The 23,810-nt window shown below is 45.1% G+C and overlaps 1 pseudogene; it reads left to right on the top strand.

Moving 5' to 3' along the window:
• Nucleotides 1-971: 971 nt before the first annotated feature.
• Nucleotides 972-1,136, top strand: LOC126286199 (U2 spliceosomal RNA; annotated as a pseudogene).
• Nucleotides 1,137-23,810: the final 22,674 nt, after the last annotated feature.

Below are 23,810 nucleotides of genomic sequence, written 5' to 3'. Positions count from 1 at the left end.
AATGCACAGACTATTTGACTGCAGGTTGTCATTTGCAACGAATTAGCTGCAGGGTATAAAGCGGATTTGTACGACTAGACCACATGACTACATCGAGCTAATCTTCTTAAACAAAACACTGCACTGCCCAAGTATCTTAAGTACGAGTAACTGCAGCTAAATATACAGCTGGTTTGCTGGTATAATGTGCTGTTTAGAAGAGCACCTATTCGTCAGTGGTAACCATTAACTACTATCGCATCACCCTTCGTTACTAGTTGTTTTTGGTTTGTGCAGAAAGAGGCAGTCTTGCAGTCTGTTGTCACAAGTCTTCGAAAATGAATAGGAATGAGAAAAGAGTGGATGAGAATTCTTGATACATATTAGGAAGTCAGGAAAGTGAGAGTGCTAGAAATTTGTTATTAATCTACATTACAATACCGTGCAGAAAGAATTTAAAGATTTAGTTGACAATGAAAGAGCAAAAGATAATATCGATCGACAGACAAGATTCGTTGCTCTGTATGTAAAGAACGTGTTTGTGCATAATTTTGAGGCATGCAGTACTTGAAGAAATTGCTTGTACGAACAGTAAAATTTCAGAACTTCCACACACAATTCCACTATCAGTTGCAACAGTTGTTGGTAGATTTGAACGAAGAGTATGCAGACTTTGCGCACAGTGTTCGAAAATTTCCCTTAGAAACTTCTAGAACTTGTAGAGGGAAATGAGCGCATAACACACACATTTTAAAACATGTTTGCTAGGTATGTATCCAACAGGGTAGCCATGCTGAAGAGTGGTTACATCAGATTGGCTGATGTCATTTGACGTCTATCCTACCTCTGTAACATGGTTTGAGCCTCATTCACGTGTCTGTGAGTGTTAGAACAGCATTGTAGAGTACAGGCTAGTAGTGGGATAACCTTTGTTCTAGCGCATTTTTTTAGTGCAGGTGACATATATTGTGTAACCCTATGGCGTAGGCTACATGTCTTAGAAGTATTTTCTCATCAGGTAAAAAATCTGTTCTAATCGGCTTAATATCTGTTACATCCTGCATCGCAGGGCTAGAATATTGAACTAATTTTTGGCCCATGATGGACTGCTAAGATCTATCTCTGTCACAGGATGTCTCCTCACTTTCCAACTCTCTTAAAATAACCAAATGCTTCGCCACATACAAAGTCTCTTAAGGTAGCAGCACAGAGAAGTAAATGTCAGGTTTATACTACATATAACTTCATAAATTAGGGAAAACATCTGATTTCATTACCATAAATGGTTATCTCTCCTTGTGTAGCAGGGAGATTGAAATTTTGTTAAAAGATATCGCCAAAAAGGAAAAACGCCTGATTATCGCTCCAACATATCCATGGTGACATACTCATCCAGTTTGTATGATCGGTATGATTTTTTCACCAGACGTGTTGAGTGGAAAGATTGCGGCAAATGCGGGTGTTTGTGATGTCGTTAGTTGGTACATACAAGACTTCAGATATATTCAGCATTACGATCTCCTTGTGGGAGAAATTTCATTACTTGATTTGCATATTGTTTGCATGTGATTCTCAGACACTGAAAATATGTTTCATTACGAAGGAGAATCATTGTAAGATGGAGGTGAGTGTTTTAAGCGATCTGCTGTGAATTGTTAAACAATTAATTTGATTGGGTAGTGCAAAAGGACTATTTCACAATATTTTTTGTATCGAAATTGTGTCAGCTCTCCTTTTGTCCCCAGTATTAGCCAAATTGAACAGTTTTCTGAGGAGAAATGAAAACCTCCATTTGTGTTTTTGGAGACGTTGGCTCACATACACACAAACAGGAAGTGGCCTCTTGAGAGAGACTGATACAGGGAGGAAGCCTGGAACTTCCCAGTCAACATAATGCCCTCAACTGATGTTCTGTGTTCGGCTTGTACGGGTGCTCTTGAGAGATTCAGCTCTCGCCTTTCGGTCCGAGTAGGTTACAAGATTGAGCTCTCGCTGCTCTGGACAGCCTGCCTTCCGTTGGCTGTCTAATATACTTTTATTTACATCTACATCTACATGACTACTCTGCAATTCACATTTAAGTGCTTGGCAGAGGGTTCATCGAACCACAATCATACTATCTCTCTACTATTCCACTCCCGAACAGCGAGCGGGAAAAACGAACACCTAAACCTTTCTGTTCGAGCTCTGATTTCTCTTATTTTATTTTGATGATCATTCCTACCTATGTAGGTTGGGCTCAACAAAATATTTTCGCATTCGGAAGAGAAAGTTGGTGACTGAAATTTCGTAAAAAGGTCTCGCCGCGACGAAAAACGTCTATGCTGTAATGACTTCCATCCCAACTCGTGTATCATATCTGCCACACTCTCTCCCCTATAACGTGATAATACAAAACGAGCTGCCCTTTTTTGCACCCTTTCGATGTCCTCCGTCAATCCCACCTGGTAAGGATCCCACACCGCGCAGCAATATTCTAACAGAGGACGAACGAGCGTAGTGTTAGCTGTCTCTTTAGTGGACTTGTTGCATCTTCTAAGTGTCCTGCCAATGAAACGCAACCTTTGGCTCGCCTTCCCGTCAATATTATCTATGTGGTCCTTCCAACTGAAGTTGTTCGTAATTTTAACACCCAGGTACTTAGTTGAATTGACAACCTTGAGAATTGTACTATTTATCGAGTAATCGAATTCCATCGGATTTCTTATGGAACTCATGTGGATCATCTCACACTTTTCGTTATTTAGCATCAACTGCCACCTGACACACCATACAGCAATCTTTTCTAAGTCGCTTTGCAGCTGATTTGTAACTGTTTGACAAAGTTGCTGAAGTTTCGACTTCAACGTAACTTTCCGAGTACCGTTGGCAATTGAACGTTCTGCGTACAAGCGGCATATGTTGTCTGTCTTGAGCACTTTTGGGTAATGTTCACTGTGTCAGAGTTACTGTGTGACTTCGCTTGTTAAAATCAATCACTGTACTGTCAGTGATTGTGTGGTGAGCCTTCTTCATCTCCCTCAGAGGCGCATTTGTATTGATAGGAAGTCTTTAGTCTGGAACACCTAGACGAGGACAATTTGTTTGGGCTATACTCGGAACATTATCATCACTACAGCGGGTCGTCGAAGCAACCAGCCATCGCTTCCGGTATGACAGATCGTGTCCTTGCAGTTAAGAAGACAGCTTGGTAATGTATGTCTGCAGCACCGGCAGATTAGGGAATTTGCTCTGTATTAATCAGAGCTCAGCAGAGCACGCCTGTTCGTCTTTTCGAACTTCGTTCTGTCTTGGGTGTTCATTTTCTGAGTTATCACTACCGTAGCAGCAATTAATGTTGGGTTGGCTGGGTGTTTCTCTTAAGATTTGAGTTGCAAGGAATTGGTTCCGCATACCACTTGGTCATAGTGGTATAGTTTATGGACAACTTCAATATCACAGCATTTGAGTATCCAATTTGACGTATTGTAAATGTTTCGTGTGTTTTGTTTGTTATTTTGAGTTTAGTCACAATAAATCAAATTGTTATTTCGGACAGAACTTTCATTCTGTTAATCGGTAGAGCAACCCTTTCATTTGTCACTATGTTAATGGAACTTTCCTTAATTTCTATCCAATTAAATTATTGCAGGTGCCAAACTCTTTTCTACTCCACTTGAAGGGTCAATTAAAGTCAGTAGTAGGTAAAAGGGGGGGGGGGGCTGAAAGCATCATTTCCATAGGAAGATTCGAGAAGAATTTAGTGATAAATGCACTGCTAGCCCCGGCACCTCTCAGTTGAATTTTATAAATAAACAGTATATCCTTCAAAACTCCCTGCCAGATGAAACCTGTGTGCCGGACTGAGACTCGAACTCGAGGCCTTTGCCGTCTGCGGGCCTGTGCTCTACCATCTGAGCTACCCAAGCATGACTCACGACCCGTCCGCACAGCTTCAGTTCCGCCAGTACCTCATCTCCTACCTGGAAGTATATCCTCTGGTGTGTAAATGAATTTCATGCTGTGAGATCCTTCCTCTTCAGTACAGATAGTTATTTTCTGGCAGCTGCCATCTGGGGTAGGAGATAGCATTGGCGGATTTATCAGATGGGATTAACTGACTGGCTGATTGGTTGATTCAATTAATTAGTCAATTAATTTGGAATAATGCTGGTGAGTGGGAGGGGGGTGGGGTTTGGGGTTTCCCTGTGGTGTGGAGGAGGATGATGGTGAAGACTGAGGGTTTCACAGAAGGATGGATTATCAGCAGGGGGTCATAAATCAACCCTCAGAGGGTCATAAACCACTTAGTCAAGCGACAGGTCAAAGTAACAATAGGTCAAGGTCATAAACCTATCACGTTTGACACTGAATGTATGCAACCTGTACAAACCAAATGCGACAGAATGAAGTTTATTCAACCACTCATATTTCGAAAATACGGAAGTGCAGCATCAGGAAGTATATGATCCTCCAAGCAAATGCCGTGTACCCCAGCAGGAAGACGCTGTTCTCCATGGTGTTGAAGAGAACACATTAACAAGTACAAGAGCAGTTTCTTTGGCTATTAATAAGTGGACCTGTAAAACAACTGGGTCATGCTTACCAACATTTTTTTCTGGTTGTAGTACAGAAATGGTACGTTTTCAGATATGGGTTCCAGTTCAAAATATTATCCACTTATTCCTCTCTACAAGAGCCAGAAATACACAATGGGAGTTTCCAAAAACCAAGTATATTACCACAGAGCAGGTTGATTAAATCAAGCGGCATGTCTGGAATGATTTACGATTTAAAATTATCTATTGTTGAACTTATGAGAAGAAAAAGGAGTACAGCAATGAAAATTACAGCAATCAAAATGGATTTTGAGTGGATTTGTCTGCATGCTGTCCACTGTAAGACGTAACAAGGTGACAAACAAATTAGTTCCCATTTAATGGGGACGCATTTAAGAAGAAAATCGCATTGTAGAAGGGACACTTTCTGACAAACGCAGTCCAGCTTCCCTACCTTCATTACTGTTAAAGTAAACGCGTAATTTGAAGAACTCATTGTGGCCTTCAAAGATTTACAAGCATAGTTTTGTAAACCTTTTGAGGACACTGCTTATCTTTCATCTGTTTTCGAACTATTTTCGAGACTGATGTTTCAATTGAAAGGACCTCTGTACATTTGCAAGGTAATTCGCAGTTTAACGACAAACCATTTTACCTTAAAACTGACGAAGATGTCTACATTGCTTTACTCAATTAGAGTTTCCACATCTCCATAACCTTTTTTCATGTATGATGTTAAGTAAGTTTCAGTTGCGTGACTATTTGAGTGAGAAAATCTGTGAAATTGTCTGCATCTGCATGTATTCAGACAATTGGAACCATATAAGAATTGTATTATGGCTGCAGCGTGCCAAAGATAATTTAATAATACTGAAAATGTGTTTTATTTGCGACCTATCTTTGTTGAGGAACGCGAAATACAAACCACGTCGTAGGCAGTGAGACTGCACGGCTATTTAAAAGCCGAGCTTTAGCATTTTCCCTCACTTCCCCCTCCACACGCTCAGTCACCATGGTGCAGCAGACGGGGAAGTGTGCGAGACTGAGCACTGTGGACCTTGTACCAGGGTACGGCCTGCAGGCTGAATTCTTGGCTGCCCACGGTGTAAATCTTTGTCGTGTGTCTGGTGGATGGCATATTGATCATTTGTCGAAATTAATTGAGACGTATGACCCCAACAGAAATTGTAAAATTACCCCAAAAGTATGCATGTAAAAAATGTAATCGTGTAATATCAGACAGCTCTATTGAAAATGAAATCTTTGTAGCTCAATGTGCAAATTAAAATTCTTGATAAGTTTCTGTCTTTTAGAAAGACACTAAACTGCTGTTCTACTACCAGTGCCCATCATGTACAAGATCCTCAACTCCAAGAATCAGTAAGTACTTTTCTGGATTCCCAGTCACATAGACCATAATACCTCATTGTGAAGAAATTAGTACATGTGCAAGCCATCACTCACGCAGGCATCACACACGCACACACACACACAAAAACACACATTACTTCCTGGGTGAAAATAGTATGGCTCCAAATGTTTCCCATCCATGAAATTTACTTCTGTTTCTACCTAATACCATTTTAGCAGCATTTTGGCGACTGCATCCATGTTGAAGTCACGTACAGGGAATATTTCTACTCTTAATATGGAGCTCCCCCCAGCTCCAGATTTCGTGATAACCGTGTTTCTCCGAAAGGAGAAAAAGTGTGACTTAGCTGATACTGTTGCGTGTACCCTCAGTTCAACAACAGATTAGTTCGTTAATATGCGAATAAGTAGACGTCCGAGCAAGTATATCTTAATTTTAATTAAAATCCATGAAACGACTGGCGTCACGCGAAGCTGTAAACGCGATTTCTCTACGCCCTTTGTCCCGGGAATATTCGTTGGATGCTTTGAAAACGACTCGTCGCAACGTGGCAACAGTGTACTAATGTTCCCCGGAGAAAGACTAATATGAAATTATTTATAGGCAAATAAAACCGGCTGCGGGGAGCTTTTTATGCGGCCATTAAACATACCCGTAAACCGGGCGTTTATGAGTTCATACAAATGACCGCTAGCGGTGCGCCTCTGTCACCGCCGCTTAGGCGTGTGTGTTACTCCTTGCGAGCCACCTTGCGTGCCACGCACACTGAGCTACAAGACTGGAAACGTCCTCTGTTTGCGGTGACAGCAGCGGCGCGGGAGTTCACGTACAAACCGGCAAGGAAACATTGTCGCCGGATTTGTGGAACAGAAATCGAGTCGTGTGCTCAACTTCGTTTACGACTTTACCTTCGTTTCGTCGACTTTCTCGTTCCGAGACGAAGACGTCGCATAAGGACGGTGGAATTCAAGGAGTAGCCAACTGTGCTCCAAATAAGTCTCGAGTCCAGATGGGATTTCTCCAGTATTCAGATGCTTGAGGTTGTTTTCAGTCCGAAGTTTGAATTGATGCCATTCTCCAAATTAGAATGTTCTGTGCAGGTTCCTTTAATCCTGCATAACTACTGCAGTCTGCGACCATCTTAACCTGCTAACCATATTCGAGCCTTAAGCTCTTCCTCATCAAAGCCCCCCCCCCCCCCCCCAGAGTCACAATTTCAAACTTCGCTGTCAAATTAACTGTTCCCTGATGCGTCAGAATATGTCTTCTCAACCTATGCCATAAACTTAGTTTTTCTACGACTCGATACCTATTAATCGGCTATCCTATATACCCATCTTATTTTCAGCCTTCTACCGTAAGAGCATATTTCAAAAAGTTATTCTCACTTCTCGTCTGAAATTTATATTGTCTATGTTTCACTTCCGTGCAGGACTACATTCCTGACAAATACTTCCACAAAAGGCGTCCTAATACCTTTTTCTATTCATCAGTCTTCATCTCAGTGTAGCACTCGCAATTTATTTCCTCAATTATTTGCAGTTCGTATTCCAATCTCTGTCTTCCTCTACAGTTGTTACCCTCTAGAGCTTCCTCTAGTACCACGGAAATTACTCGGTGATGTCTTAACAGATGTCCTACCATCCTGTGTCTCCTTCTTGCCGGCATTTTCCATGTATTACTTTTCTCGCCGATTCTGCGCAGAACCTCCTCATTTCTCACCTTATCTGTCGACCTAAATTTCAACATTGGTCTATAGCACCACATCTAAAAAGCTTCGATTGTCTTCTTTTTCCGGTTTTCCCACAGTCCATGTTTCACTGCCGTACACTGCTGTGCTCTAAACGTACATAGTCAGAAGTTTCTCCTCAAATTATATTTAACACCAGTATAATCTCTTGGCCAGGAATGCGCTTTTTGCCAGCGCTGTTATGCTTTTCATGTCTTCCCTGATCCTTCCACCGTTGATTACTTTGAAGCCTTCCTATCAGAATTCCTTAATTTCACCTACTTCATGATCACCAATCTTGATGTTAAGTTCCTCTCTGTTCTCCTTTCTGTTACTTCTCGTTGCTTTCGTCTTTCTTCGATTTACACTCAATCCGTATTCTGTATTCGTTATACTGTTCTTTCTGCTCAGCATACTGTGTAATTATTCTTGAATTTCATCAATATCATTGATATCCTTTCACAATGAATTTTAATTCCACACCTGAACGTTTCTTATATTTCCACAATTGCCTCTTCGGTGTGCTGATTGAACAGTAGGCGCGAAAGCCTACAACCCTGTCTTACCCGTTTTTAATCCGAGCACTTCGTTCTTCGTCTTCACTCTCATTTTTCACTCTTGGCTCTTGTACATATTGTATATAGCCCGTTTCTCCAAATAGCTTACCCTCAATTTCCGCCGGTTTTCGAACATATTGCCCATTTCAGATGTCGAATGCTTTTTCCGCTTCGACGTATCCTTTAGCCTCCTCAACGTCAGAATTGCCTCTCTGGTGCGTTTTACCTTCTCTAAACGTCAACTACCGCATCTTCAATTTTCTTTTCCTTTTTTTTTTTTTTTTTTTTTTTTAGCAGCTTGGATGCATTAACTGTTAAGCTGACTGTGCGATAATTCTCGCATTGTCGGCTATTGTCGATGACGTTTTTTCGAATGTATGGTGGTATATCATTCCCAAACATTCCACACACCAACGTGAAAAGTCGTTTTGTTGCCACTTCCCGCAATGATTTTTAGAAATTCTGATGGAGCCATATCTATCCATTCTGCCTTATTCTTCCAAAGGTCTTTTAAATTCTGATTGTAATACTGCATCCACTATCTATCTTTTCCTGATAGACCCCTGTTCCACCTTCCTCCTCACACAGGCCTTCAAAGCACTCTTTCCACGTACGCGCACTCCCCTCTGCATTTAAGAGTGCAATTCCCATTGAACTCCTAATGTTATCTACCTTGCTTTTAATTTCACCAAAGGTTGTTTTTTTCTATATGCTCAGTCAGTAGTTCTGGCAATTATTTTCTTTTCGATTTCTTCACATTTCTCATACAGCAATTTCGCCTTAGCCTCCCTGCACTTCCCATTTACCCACATCAAAAAAAGTTTTGCATCACCTCGGGTCCGATAGTTCCGGAAACTGTGCAGAAAACTGCAAAAGAGATCAGCATAAACATCATTTCCGCCATATTTTTTGCACATGAAAACCACATATTGCATGTTGTACCGGCATACAGCGAGACCTTCAGAAACTGTGGTCCAGATTACTGTACACACCGGTACCTCTAATACCCAGTAGCACGTCCTCTTGCATTGATGCATGCCTGTATTCATAGTGGCATACTGTCCACAAGTTCATCAAGGCACTGTTGGTCCAGATTGTCCCACTCGTCAACGGCAATTCAGCGTAGATCCCTCAGAGTGTTTGGTGGGTCACATCGTACATATACAGCCTTTTTAAATCCATCCCAGGCTTGTTCATGTCTTAAGAACCAGCTGCCCACTCTAGTCGAGCGATGCCATCATCCTGAAGGAAGTCCTTCAAAAGATGTGCTCGATGGGGGCGCGAATTGTCGTCCATGAAGATGAATGCGTCGCAAATATGCTGCCCATATGGCTGCATTATCATTCGGGGGATGGCATTCACGTATAATACAGCCGTTGCGGCGCCTTCCATGACCACCAGCGGCGTATGTCGGCCCCAGATAATGCCACCCCAAAACAGCAAGGAACCTCCACCTTGCAGCACTCGCTGGACAGTGTGTCTAAGTCGTTCAGCCTGACCGGGTTGCCACCAGACACGTCTGTTTCGTTGAAGGCATATGCGTCACTCGCCGGTGAAGAGAAAGTGATGCCAATCCTGAGCGGTCCATTCGGCATGTTGTTGGGCCCATCAGTACCCCGCTGCATGGTGTCGTGATTGCAAAGATGCATCGCCATGGACGTCGGGAGTGAAGCTGCGCGTCATGCAGCCTACTGCCCACAGTTTGAGTCGTAAAACGACGTCCTGTGGCTGCACGAAAACTATTATTCAACATGTTGGCGTTGTTGTCAGGGATCCTCCGAGCCATACTGTGTAGGTAACGGTTATCCGCTGCAGTAGTAGCCCTTGAGCTGAGTAGCTGAGGGAGGCATGTCCTCGACAATTCCTGTCTCTCTGTATCTCCTCCATGTCCGAACAACGCCGCGCGGGATTAGCCGAGCGGTCTTAGGCGCACAGTCGTGGATTGTGCGGCTGGTCCCGGTGGAGGTTAGAGTTCTCCCTCCAGCATGGGTGGGTTTGTTTGTCCTTAGGATAATTTAGGTTCACATACTTTTTTTTTTGTTGTTGTCTGAACAACAACCCTTTGGTTCACTCCGAGACGCCTGGACACTTCCCTTGCTGAGAGCCCTTCCTGGCATAAAGTAACAATGCGGACGCAATCGAACCGCGGTATTGACCGTCTAGTCATGGTTGAACTACAGACAATACGAGCCGTGTACCTCCTTCCTGGTGGAATGACTGGAACAGACCCACTGTCGGACCCCCTCTGTCCAATAAACGCTGTTCATGCATGGTTGTTTACATATTTGGCCGTGTTTAGTGACATCTCTCAACAGTCAGAGGGATTGTGTCTGTAGTACAATATCCACAGTCAACGTCTATCTTCAGAAGTTTTGTTAACTGGGGTGATGCAAAACTTTTTGATGTGTGTATTTCATTCCTAAGTGACTTATATTTCTATGTTCCTATGTCCCTAAACATTTTCACCTTCCTTCTTTCATAGATCAACTGAAATATTTCTTCTATTACCCACGATTTCTTCACAGTTAACTTCTTTGTTCCTATGTTTTTCTTTCCAAATTCTATGTCTGCTGTTTTAGAAATGTCTATTAATCTTCAGCTGAACTGTATATAGAGCTATTCCTTATCGCAGCATCCATAGCCTCAGAGAACTTCCAGTGTATTTCTTCATTCCTTAGTACTTCTGTATCCCACTTCTTTGCACAGTGATGCTTCCTGACTAGTCTCTTAAATTCCAGCGTATCTACGTCTCTACTAAATTGTGATCTCATTCTATATATGCACCTGGATACCACTTATAATCCAGTATCTGATTTCGAAGTCTGTTCCTAACCAAGATGTAATCTAACTAAAATCTTCCCGTATCTCCCGGCCTTTCCAAGTAACCACCTCCGCTTGTGATTCTTGAACAGAGTATTCGCTATTATTAGCTGGAATTTATTGCAGAACTGAATTAGTCTTTCTCCCCTCTCATTCTTAATATCAAGCCCATATTCTCCCTTAATCCTTTCTTCTACTCCTTCCTTTACAACCGCATTCCTATCCCACATGAGTATTAGATTTTCGTCTCCCTTTACATACTGAATTACTCATTCAATACCCTGATATACTTTTTGTATCTCTTCATCTTCTGCTTGCTACGTTGGCATGTATACCTGAACTATTGTTGTCGGTGTTGGTTAGGTGTCAACTCTGATAAGAACAACCCTATCATTTAACCGTTCACGTTAATTCACTCCTTGCCCTACCTTGCTTACATTACGCTATACTCGTCCGACCAGAAATCCTTGTCTTCTTCCAATTTCACTTCGCTGACGCACATTTTATCTAGACTGAGCCCTTGCATTTGCCTTTTCAGATTTTCTCGCTTCCCTATCACGTTCAGTCTTCTTACATTCCACACCCCGCGTCTTAAACCGTTATCCTCTCATTGGTTATTCGATCATTTTCTCATGGTCACTCCCCCGGTGATCCGCATAGGCGACTATTCCGAAATATTTTGCCAATGAGGAGATCATCCTGACCCTTTCTCACTTACAGGCAACATGTTCTGCGGATGCACATTATGTGTCTTTAATGCAATGGTTTACGTTGCTTCGTGCATCCCCATGCCGTTGATCATTGCTAATTTTCCGCCTTTTTGGGGCAGTTTCCTACCACAAGGGCAAGAATGTGCCCAGGACCTCCTCCGCTCCCTTTGACACGGCCGTTGGCTGCATGAGGTTAACTTCTTATGACTTAAGTATTTGGCCGCCATTGCTGCTGACTTTTATTCAAAACTCAAGCCGGATCTCCACCTTTTAAATCTATGTTCAATGTTAAAATACATCTCATTTTCAGAAAACTTTTGCTTGTTATTGCTTCCGTGGGTTGTATATCCTCTCCGCTTCTGCCATCGTCCGGCATTCATAGGTGTGTGGTAAGAAAAAAAGATAGTGGTCAGCACTCCTGAGTGTCTTGTGGGAGACACGGGTTCGATTCTTCGTACTACTAGGAATTTTTTTCCTTGGCAGAAGGACTGGTAGGGGGTGCACTCAGCCTCAAGAGGGCAAGTAATATGCTACTAGACCGATTAGAGTGGTTCCAAGGTCAATAAACGCGACAACGTTGGTTTGCTGACCACATCCCCTCCACACCGTGTCTAATGATGCCACTGGCAGAGGATTACTCGGCGGCTGGTCGGGCCCGCTTGGCCCGTCTGGGGCCTGAACGCGGAACTTAACTTCTGCCATCGTCTGTTGTTTTGTTACCCAAATAGCACTCACCTACCAATTTTAGTGTCTCATTTGCTAATTCGTAATTCCCCCGGCGTCATCTAATTTAGTTCAGTTGGCCTCTATCGTCCTTTTCTATGTTTGTTGCTATTCATTTTGTAGCCTCTTTTAAAGACTCGATTTCATCTGCCTAACCATTAGCTGTTTTTAGTAGAACTGCGATATCATCAGTAAACCGTAATTTTTTACTTCTTCTCTCTGAACTTTGGTTGCTTTTCCACATTTGGCCTTGTTTTCGTTTACTGCCTGCTCAGTATACAGACTGAATAGCGTGGGGTGAGGGAAGTGATAGCCGTCCGCGGTGGTCTCGCGGTTCGAGGCGCGCAGTCCGGAACCGTGCGACTGCTACGGTCGCAGGTTCGAATCCTGCCTCGGGCATGGATGTGTGTGATGTCCTTAGGTTAGTTAGGTTTAAGTAGTTCTAGGGGACTGATAACCACAGCAGTTGAGTCCCATAGTGCTCAGAGCCATTTTTTGAGGGAAGTGATAAGCTATAAACTAGTCTCACTCCCGTCTCGTTACTGCCCTCTTTCATGACCTTCGTCTTTATGACTGCTGTCTGGTTTCTATATCAATTATAGAAAACATTTCGCTCCCTGTGTTTTATCAATGACGATTTCATAGTTTTAAAAACCATGTACTGCATCCAACGTTGGGATACGCTTTTTCTAAACGTACAGATGCTATAAATACGGGTTTGTCTTTCTTCAATCATATAAGTCGTACGGTCAATATTGCCTCACAAGTCCATTCATTAGATCTAATTCATGTTAGTATATTGCAACCATGGCTTATCAGATTTCATTGTTTAGTAATATTTAGACCTGTCGGCACCTGCTATAGAATCATCTATTTCATACATCTTTAATTGGTCATATGACAGTACTGTGTTTTGGACTACGCTGATTTCAGTTTCCAGTTTACCGACTTAAATTAAGTGCAAACAACACATTTTATTTTAAGAACATAATATTCTAAAGTTTATTTCTCATGTCAAATTTTCCCTTCCACAATATGTATCAACACAACAAGAGAAAAATTTAATCGAAAACGGCGCCACCTATATGTCGTGGATCTATTCCGTTCCTTGTATTGTGGTCATATCATAAAAATATAAACGGCAGGTTAGGTTTATCTCTTTATTCAAACACAAACCATTAGTTATTTCATTGTTCCGATTTGTCTTGACATCTTCCGTAGAAGTACTGAAAACTGTGGGAGGAATTATCAATCTGCCGCCAAACATCATCTCCCCCTCCACAGCTCACACCCGTACTACCCCGCTGCCACCAACCCCCCCCCCCCCCCCCCGCCCTCCTAGTCCGTCGCAATTTAGTCATATGACCGTCCGTCTCCCATAGTCTTCTCACAAATACAGCCAGCTAATGTAGTTATCTTAACATAATATTTCAATGGATCAACTTGCTGTCATCTTCAAGTGAGTATGCTCATATACAACCTCGCCAGACCATTCTCACAGAATCGGCGGCTCCTTTATACACCGCTGCTTTATGCATCGCTGCTACCATCAAGTGCATGTGATCTAGTAGTGGAAGAAATAGGAAAAACGATAAGTCGCTAGCAGAACATTAATTACAGCAATACTCTGGACGAAATGAAGATCGTCGTTGTTGTATACCAGATAAAAGTAAATTCTACGTCTTACTTAAATGGAAACCCTTAGGCCTATTAATAATATAGTAAGGTCATCGAATTTCAACATATTCGCTTAGAACACATTCCCAGTAGCGTTATGCTACTGCGTAATTCTGTGGCTGGAGCAAACGATTATGACAATGATATTCCATGCATTGATCCTGAATAATACGGATAATTTGGCGAACGAAAGTCACCCCACAATGGCAAAACATTTTGTATGGTTCGGGTTTCCTCAGTCCCATGTCATCCTTTACTGATCCAAGGAACGGATCTATTCTTGGCTGGTGGCATAAATACAGGTTTGATGTCATATCTTCTTAAAATTCTTGAAATTTTCGAGGATATACTGCCAGCAAAATCAAGAAAAGCAAAAGATTTACAAATATCCTATGGTGGTTTTTCCGATAACTCAACTCAAGAGCACAACATATTGTTCACCAGTGTAACCATTCTCCTTCAAGGCAACTTCAAGATGTTCAATTCCTGCATCAAATATTCTACGACGGAAATGGCAAAGGCTCTCTTCATCAAAATCTACAATACTCTGTGCTCTGTTGTGGTGGGTGACAGCTGATCATATTAAGTTAACGCTGAGTATGCGTTGGTTACGATACATATTATGCCCCAAGTCCCATCGTCATTTCTTTAAAACCAAACATCGTGAAAATGAAGTTTGCCATCCTTTTCAACTTCCATAGTAAATTTGATACTAGGGTGGAAACATTAAAATAATCTGAAAAACAATTCAAAACATCAATTCCATGAGGCCAAACCATAAAATTATCATCAACGTATTTACAAAAACAAGCGGGCATAACGGTATTATTAAAATAAATACCTTGTTGTCACAATGGCACGGAAGTTCAAGATTTATAGGATAGAATAAGAAACCCAAACACGATTACTAAGCAGCTACATCTGTTATTATGGAATGCCAGTATCTCCAGACTTACAAAGAAGGGACTCCACAGGAGTGGAAAGCGTTGTGTCATTTGGGGCCGAAATGTGGGCGTCCACGCAGGAAATGGAATGAGAGGCTCCACGCAATAAAAATGTACTGCGGAAAGTGTTGCAAAACCGCATTAATGGAAGGGGTAGGAAACGAAGACAACAAATGAACGTTGAAAATAGATTTGACTTCGATACAGTGGATATAAAGGAAACAACTTGACTTGTATGGCCATATAAGACCATGGATGTTGGGATGGAGACCATCAGAAAGGCAGCAACGACCTAGACCTCACAAGGATAGGAATGCTGGAGCTGCAGAAGACATGCAAGAAACACGGCTGACTAAGAGCAGTGCAGATAAAGAGGAATGTAGACTGGGCTGCAGTAGACGGCCAACGAAGCTGTAAGACAGACGCTGCAAAATGTCATCCTCTAAACTTTCATGAGAAAGGAAAGTGACAAAAGTCGATTATAGGCAGCTGAAGCTTATGACGTACGTTTGTCTCCGCAGTATGGGCAAAAGTCATGAGAAAGGAAAGTGACAAAAGTCGATTATAGGCAGCTGAAGCTTATGATGTGCGTTTGTCTCCGTACATTCCTGACGGAAATGGCTTTCGGCACCCTACATTCAAATCGATGGTAATCTGACTCAGATAATCAGCAACGGAGGCTCTGCGGAAGCGCCGAGACGTTCATTCGTTAACACTTCTCGGCATTTTAGGGGTGTGAAAAAATAGTCTCGCCTATACTGGGTATCCACACGACACACTAGTTGTCTTATGACAGCTTATAGATACTGCTGACATCTCGAGAAGATTCCTGCAGTTACTACGAGCAGCGCTTTGAACAACGCCACGACCTGACCAATGAAGAACCTCCAAATCAACGAGTAATGAAGACGGCCACTACGGTGTTACAAGCAGCACCATCTTCTAGTGCGAGGTTAGTTACATGTTGTTTGTTGGTGCCGAAAGTTACACTGAGCTGTTGATAGCTAGTTCTAGGAATTAACGTTCAGTATACATAGACGCACGCGCATGTCTCGCCTCTGCCACTGCACATTAATAACCTCTAAACTGTACAAGACAGACAAAAACAAATTACACCACTCAATTCCAGAGCTCAATCGAGTGTTATATGATGTGTCATACACCCACCTTCCCATTAAAAAAAATAAACGAAAAAGACTTGAATCCAAAATGACGGATTTCAAGATGACGATCATGAATGACATTCACTCCAAAAGTTGCGGCCTCACATCAAACCTATGTTCCCATCAACACATTTCAATTTTCCCTTTAATCTTCCAACTTATGAAGGTATCAAAGGATTTTTGACTCGCCCTTTTAAAGAGGTTTTGGTTCAAAATGGTTCAACTGACTATGAGCACTATGGGACTTGGCATCTGTGGTCATCAGTCCCCTAGAACTTAGAACTACTTAAACCTAACTAACCTAAGGACATCACACACACCCATGCCAGAGGCAGGATTCGAACCTGCGACCGTGACGGTCACGCGGCTCCAGACTAAAGCGCCTAGAAACGCACGGCCACACCGGCTGGCAAAGGGGTTTCAATCCACAATATATGTATAGCAGGAACGGCAGTTGTCATTTGTATTTACCAGTTCCCTTAATTATTCTTAATTATTCATTTATGTTTATGTTGTAATTTATATGTTAAAGAGCAAGATGGAGAAGATAATATGACCTAAGATCTGATTCAGGGGGTAGTCAGACGGGGCCAAATCTCGGCCGCAGTGTGCAGGGGAATGAAGAAGTCTCATGCAGCAGTTTCAAAGAAAAGTGTGTGATCGCCCACGTCACAGCCCGTAACTGGCTGCCCGTAAGGTTCATCGGAGCTCACATGAACTGCTAGCTTTGAAGGCTACATTTTGGCACCGTCAAAGAGCTGTATAGCAGCGTAGAATATTGGTGGAAAGCACAGGCGGCTGCCTTCTATGACGAGAGTACTGAAAAGTTGGCACAAACCTACGACAAATGTCTAAGTCGGAGCGGCGAATATGTAGAGAAGTAGCTGGAAGGTGTAGCTAACTGTTGCAAATAAAATACACTCCTGGAAATGGAAAAAAGAACACATTGATACCGGTGTGTCAGACCCACGATACTTGCACCGGACACTGCGAGAGGGCTGTACAAGCAATGATCACACGCACGGCACAGCGGACACACCAGGAACCGCGGTGTTGGCCGTCGAATGGCGCTAGCTGCGCAGCTTTGTGCACCGCCGCCGTCAGTGTCAGCCAGTTTGCCGTGGCATACGGAGCTCCATCGCAGTCTTTAACACTGGTAGCATGCCGCGACAGCGTGGACGTGAACCGTATGTGCAGTTGACGGACTTTGAGCGAGGGCGTATAGTGGGCATGCGGGAGGCCGGGTGGACGTACCGCCGAATTGCTCAACACGTGGGGCGTGAGGTCTCCACAGTACATCGATGTTGTCGCCAGTGGTCGGCGGAAGGTGCACGTGCCCGTCGACCTGGGACCGGACCGCAGCGACGCACGGATGCACGCCAAGACCGTAGGATCCTACGCAGTGCCGTAGGGGACCGCACCGCCACTTCCCAGCAAATTAGGGACACTGTTGCTCCTGGGGTATCGGCGAGGACCATTCGCAACCGTCTCCATGAAGCTGGGCTACGGTCCCGCACACTGTTAGGCCGTCTCCCGCTCACGCCCCAACATCGTGCAGCCCGCCTCCAGTGGTGTCGCGACAGGCATGAATGGAGGGACGAATGGAGACGTGTCGTCTTCAGCGATGAGAGTCGCTTTTGCCTTGGTGCCAATGATGGTCGTATGCGTGTTTGGCGCCGTGCAGGTGAGCGCCACAATCAGGACTGCATACGACCGAGGCACACAGGGCCAACACCCGGCATCATGGTGTGGGGAGCGATCTCCTACACTGGCCGTACACCCCTGGTGATCGTCGAGGGGACACTGAATAGTGCACGGTACATCCAAACCGTCATCGAACCCATCGTTCTACCATTCCTAGACCGGCAAGGGAACTTGCTGTTCCAACAGGACAGTGCACGTCCGCATGTATCCCGTGCCAACCAACGTGCTCTAGAAGGTGTAAGTCAACTACCCTGGCCAGCAAGATCTCCGGATCTGTCCCCCATTGAGCAAGTTTGGGACTGGATGAAGCGTCGTCTCACGCGGTGTGCACGTCCAGCACGAACGCTGGTCCAACTGAGGCGCCAGGTGGAAATAGCATGGCAAGCCGTTCCACAGGACTACATCCAGCATCTCTACGATCGTCTCCATGGGAGAATAGCAGCCTGCATTGCTGCGAAAGGTGGATATACACTGTACTAGTGCCGACATTGTGCATGCTCTGTTGCCTGTGTCTATGTGCCTGTGGTTCTGTCAGTGTGATCATGTGACGTATCTGACCCCAGGAATGTGTCAATAAAGTTTCCCCTTCCTGGGACAATGAATTCACGGTGTTCTTATTTCAATTTCCAGGAGTGTATGTTTGATTTTCACAGTGGTTTACAATTCGCGACCGAACGGGACTTACTTTCCCAAAAGCCCTAGTCGTCGCTCCTGCACGAAGCAACAAATGAACGGAGTCGGCATAGACACGCCCCGAACAGTTGCCATACGCCACCGCACCAGCGTGCTTACGCCACTCAAACCCTGTCTGCACTCTTGGCCGGCCGGTGTGGCCGAGCGGTTCTAGGCGCTTCAGTCTGAAACCGTGTGTGATGTCCTTATGTTATATAGGTTTAAGTAGTTCTAAGTTCTAGGGGACTGATGACCTCAGATGTTAAGTCCCATAGCGCTCAGAGCCATTTGAACCTGTCTGCACTCGTCACCGAAGACGACTGCATCGTTTCTCTACTGAGCCAGCTATGCAACAGTTGTATTAGACAGAACTCCGCATAAATGTTTATCGTCAGTCGTGGTCTGTGAGGACAGACTAGTACCTTATTCTGTACCAAGCAATACGTTAATGTTCAGCGACAGTAGTAAATACTCATGATATTCCTGTGGACAAGGATTATTAGGAAGTTAAGTACTACGTCTTTTTCAAGATATAATAAAGTGATCTAATGTCTTAGTTGTTTTAGTTTCATATCAAATGGCCCTGAGCACTATGGAATTTAACATCTATGGTCATCAGTCCCCTAGAACTTGGAACTACTTAAACCTAACTAACCTAAGGACATCACACAACACCCAGTCATCACAAGGTAGGGAAAATCCCTGACCCCGCCGGGAATCGAACCCGGGAACCCGGGCGTGTGAAGCGAGAACGCTACCGTACGACCACGAGCTGCGGACGCAGTTTCATATCGGCCTTGTCCAGAAGTAAAGATAAGAAACCCCACTGCACTGACGGGTGTCTTTTCGTACAGTACAACATTTCTGAAAACTTGTGGTAGATTAAAAATGTGTAGGGGCTTGGGGTTCGAACCCAGAACCTTGCCCTTTTCTTTATTACACTTATCGGCCAGTTTTACTTTGGCCGCTTTGAAGTACTGAGAGGCGAAAGTTTCTGGCAGATTAAAATTGTGTACCGAATGGAGATTTGAACTTGGGACCTTTGCCTTTCGCGGGGAAGAGCGGTACCGACTTCTTTTCTGCTTTTTTACTAACTGTTTTTTTTTTTCGCTGAGGGTATACATGGAACGGAGGGTAGGGAGGGCAGAGTGGGTAGGGGTCTTAAACCGAGGCCTGGCCACAGTGTCAAGGTATCGGGGATGCTGAGGGGAAATTAACTGTCGGATTTTTTATTTTTAAATTTTAGTTTATTTTTTAAATATATTTGTAGTTTGTATTTAGTTTATACCATACCGAAATTAAAATTTACCTAGCACTGCATCGTGCTCTGAGTAAACAAAACAAATATCTCGGTACTTTCCTACACTGAGGTAATATATAAGGGGAAGCGAAAAATGGGCTTTGTACACGATGCATAAGGTTGTGTAGCTACTCTCCTTACGCTTCATCATCCAGGTAAGTCTTCACGCATGTTGTACACTCCTGGAAATAGAAAAAAGAACACATTGACACCGGTGTGTCAGACCCACCATACTTGCTCCGGACACTGCGAGAGGGCTGTACAAGCAATGATCACACACACGGCACAGCGGACTCACCAGGAACCGCGGTGTTGGCCGTCGAATGGCGCTAGCTGCGCAGCATTTGTGCACCGCCGCCGTCATTGTCAGCCAGTTTGCCGTGGCATACAGAGCTCCATCGCAGTCTTTAACACTGGTAGCATGCCGCGACAGTGTGGACGTGAACCGTATGTGCAGTTGACGGACTTTGAACGAGGGCGTATAGTGGGCATGCGGGAGGCCGGGTGGACGTACCGCCGAATTGCTCAACACGTGGGGCGTGAGGTCTCCACAGTACATCGATGTTGTCGCCAGTGGTCGGCGGAAGGTGCACGTGCCCGTCGACCTGGAACCGGACCGCAGCACGCCAAGACCGTAGGATCCTACGCAGTGCCGTAGGGCACCGCACCGCCACTTCCCAGCAAATTAGGGACACTGTTGCTCCTGGGGTATCGGCGAGGACCATTCGCAACCGTCTCCATGAAGCTGCGCTACGGTCCCGCACACCGTTAGGCCGTCTTCCGCTCACGCCCCAACATCGTGCAGCCCGCCTCCAGTGGTGTCGCGACAGGCGTGAATGGAGGGACGAATGGAGACGTGTCGTCTTCAGCGATGAGAGTCGCTTTTGCCTTGGTGCCAATGATGGTCGTATGCGTGTTTGGCGCCGTGCAGGTGAGCGCCACAATCAGGACTGCATACGACCGAGGCACACAGGGCCAACACCCTGCATCATGGTGTGGGAAGCGATCTCCTACACTGGCCGTACACCCCTGGTGATCGTCGAGGGGACACTGAATAGTGCACGGTACATCCAAACCGTCATCGAACCCATCGTTCTACCATTCCTAGACCGGCAAGGGAACTTGCTGTTCCAACAGGACAGTGCACGTCCGCATGTATCCCGTGCCAACCAACGTGCTCTAGAAGGTGTAAGTCAATTACCCTGGCCAGCAAGATCTCCGGATCTGTCCCCCATTGAGCAAGTTTGGGACTGGATGAAGCGTCGTCTCACGCGGTGTGCACGTCCAGCACGAACGCTGGTCCAACTGAGGCGCCAGGTGGAAATAGCATGGCAAGCCGTTCCACAGGACTACATCCAGCATCTCTACGATCGTCTCCATGGGAGAATAGCAGCCTGCATTGCTGCGAAAGGTGGATATACACTGTACTAGTGCCGACATTGTGCATGCTCTGTTGCCTGTGTCTATGTGCCTGTGGTTCTGTCAGTGTGATCATGTGACGTATCTGACCCCAGGAATGTGTCAATAAAGTTTCCCCTTCCTGGGACAATGAATTCACGGTGTTTTTATTTCAATTTCCAGGAGTGTATGTTATTCCAGCCTTAATCGGACATGTTCTTCTCAGCTCAGTCAATGGGTAACTTCTGCTGCCTGTTGATGAACCAGCTGCGTGGAGCGTCACGTAGGGCACTCCCTAAGTAATTGGAAAAATACTGTCCATATTTTAGGTTCCGTACAATCTTGCGATGACGTTCTTGTAGGTAGTTCCAAAAGTCCAGTACATCTTTAGGTCCTTCGTGAAATAAGTATTGTACAGCATGCCCACGGATCCATGTGACTGCGTTGGTTTTGGTGCGCGGGAAACACTGTTCATCTGGAAATCGTAGAAGCCGAGGTGTGATGTGTTCTGGAGTCAGCCGTAGAAAATACGACAAAATTTGTCGCACCAAGCGCCATAGGTCTTCCGCCGCGCCGCATGTGAGACACTGCTCGTCCGTGTCCGGTACCCCGCAGTCTCCACATAGAAGCTAGTCCGCCATATCTATCTTGTGAAGGTGTGATCGGGCGATCCGTTTACTGTTGACTGTGATGTACCATGTGGATCGGACGTGCCTTTCCCGGGGAACGCGCTTATCGACTGGGCTATTCACATGTGACTAACGCACGCTTCTCAAATTTAGGTCCGTCAATACCTCTCTCATCTCTTACAAATTCAAGGAAAGTTCTTTAATGATATATGTTTAGCGCGCAGATCCCACGTGTTTAGCAAATTTCGTAAGCGTTAGTTATATCTAGGCATTACTTATTCATTTGACATATTTACAGTGAGATGTCGGTATATCATACTCTTTCTTAATTACGTATTAGTACTCTTAATGACACAAAGATACAAACTTTTTATCATATTTACCGTTTGCTGTGATAGAACAGACATAGAGGGTGCCTCTAGTGAGGTGTCATCGTAAGACGCCAATCATGCGCTGGCAGCCAAAAGCCCGCCGGCTCGAACGTCAGTGTCTGCTGATCCCGAGGCGTGCCGCCAGCTTTGCGCAGAGCAGCGCTCGGGAGCCCTGCTCCTGGGCTCCGGCGTGCCCCTGCCGCATGTCCGTCTCTTGAAATCCTACCTCGCCGACAGAAGCTTTCGTGTACGTACGGACGACCCCGACGCGTCGTCGGGTCAGGGCCAGAGTTCCACAGTGTTCCGTCCTTGGCCCCGTGCACTACATCCTCTACACTGCGCACATGACACAGATGAACAGAGTCCACCTCGCACTCCACGCTGATGATATGGCGCTGCACACCAGAAGCATGAGTGCAGCTCTGCTCCAACGACGCATGCAGGCAGCACCTGACACACTTAGTGGGCGAGACGGTGGCGCCTTAGCTTCAATGGGGTTAAGACGCAAGCCCTGCTCGTCACGAAGAAGCACATCCCAGCCAACCACCTGCAGATCACCATCAAGAGAACCGCCGTACCTTAGGGCACAGCTAAGTGCCTGGGTGTGACGCTGAACAGAGGCCTAACATGATGACAGCATGTCGACGACCTCGCCACAAAGGTCATGGGTAGAATGAAACTACTATACCCCTCCCTAAGTCAGTCGACCGCGTTCCCACCTGGATCAAGTGTTGCGCTTTATATCACCTTTATACGCCCACTCTTCGACTGCGCTGCTGTGGTTTGGGGCAACGCTGCAGCGACCCACGTCGAACGAGTACAATGGCTACAGAACCGGATCCTGCGGCTGCCTCGGGACTTTCCGTCGGCTGACCTCATCCTTGTCTCAGACATACCTACCGTCCGCGATAGGTTCCGCCAGACTGTATGGATTTCTATGAGAAGACCGCCCAGTCCACAAATTCGCTCCTCCGAGCGCTGGGTCACCGGGTGCAGTGACTTAACGCAATCAGATGGCCCCATCTGCTTCGTGACCACTAAGTCGCAAGTACGTAAAGAAGACATCGTCCCAGCCGACTGAAAGGACATTATCATGAAGTCAGGACAACTCACACACACTCACCAGCCTTGGAGGAATAGCTCTCTCCCTTGGACTCCATCCAACAACAGGGGGCCATATGTCCCTGCCATGTAACAGCAGCAGCTCGGGGGCCAGTTCGTCAGCGCTGATCGTCTCCTCAGTTCCGCAGCTCAGCTCCACGGGGCTGCGCTGCCGATTTCTTAGTTATGGCTGCATAGCTAGGAAGACAGTTTTCTGCTGAGTTGATAAAAGATTTGCTTTTCTGTTTTACGTGACTACTCCCGGAACGTGTTTGATTGTTCAATTATCTCACTATGTATTGATATTCTGTTAGTGTGCGCAGCTACGCTGGTCTGTCTCCTGCATCCGAGTCTACGAACTAGTGTTGTGACCTCCTGAAACACAACACCTACCTATGGGTTTTACACAACGCACAATACGTT

The sequence above is a fragment of the Schistocerca gregaria genome, chromosome 1 (assembly GCF_023897955.1).
Source record: "Schistocerca gregaria isolate iqSchGreg1 chromosome 1, iqSchGreg1.2, whole genome shotgun sequence".
NCBI classification, from domain to species: domain Eukaryota; kingdom Metazoa; phylum Arthropoda; class Insecta; order Orthoptera; family Acrididae; genus Schistocerca; species Schistocerca gregaria.
The sequence above is the reverse complement of the archived record's forward strand: the minus strand, read 5'-3'. Positions and strand labels throughout refer to the sequence as shown.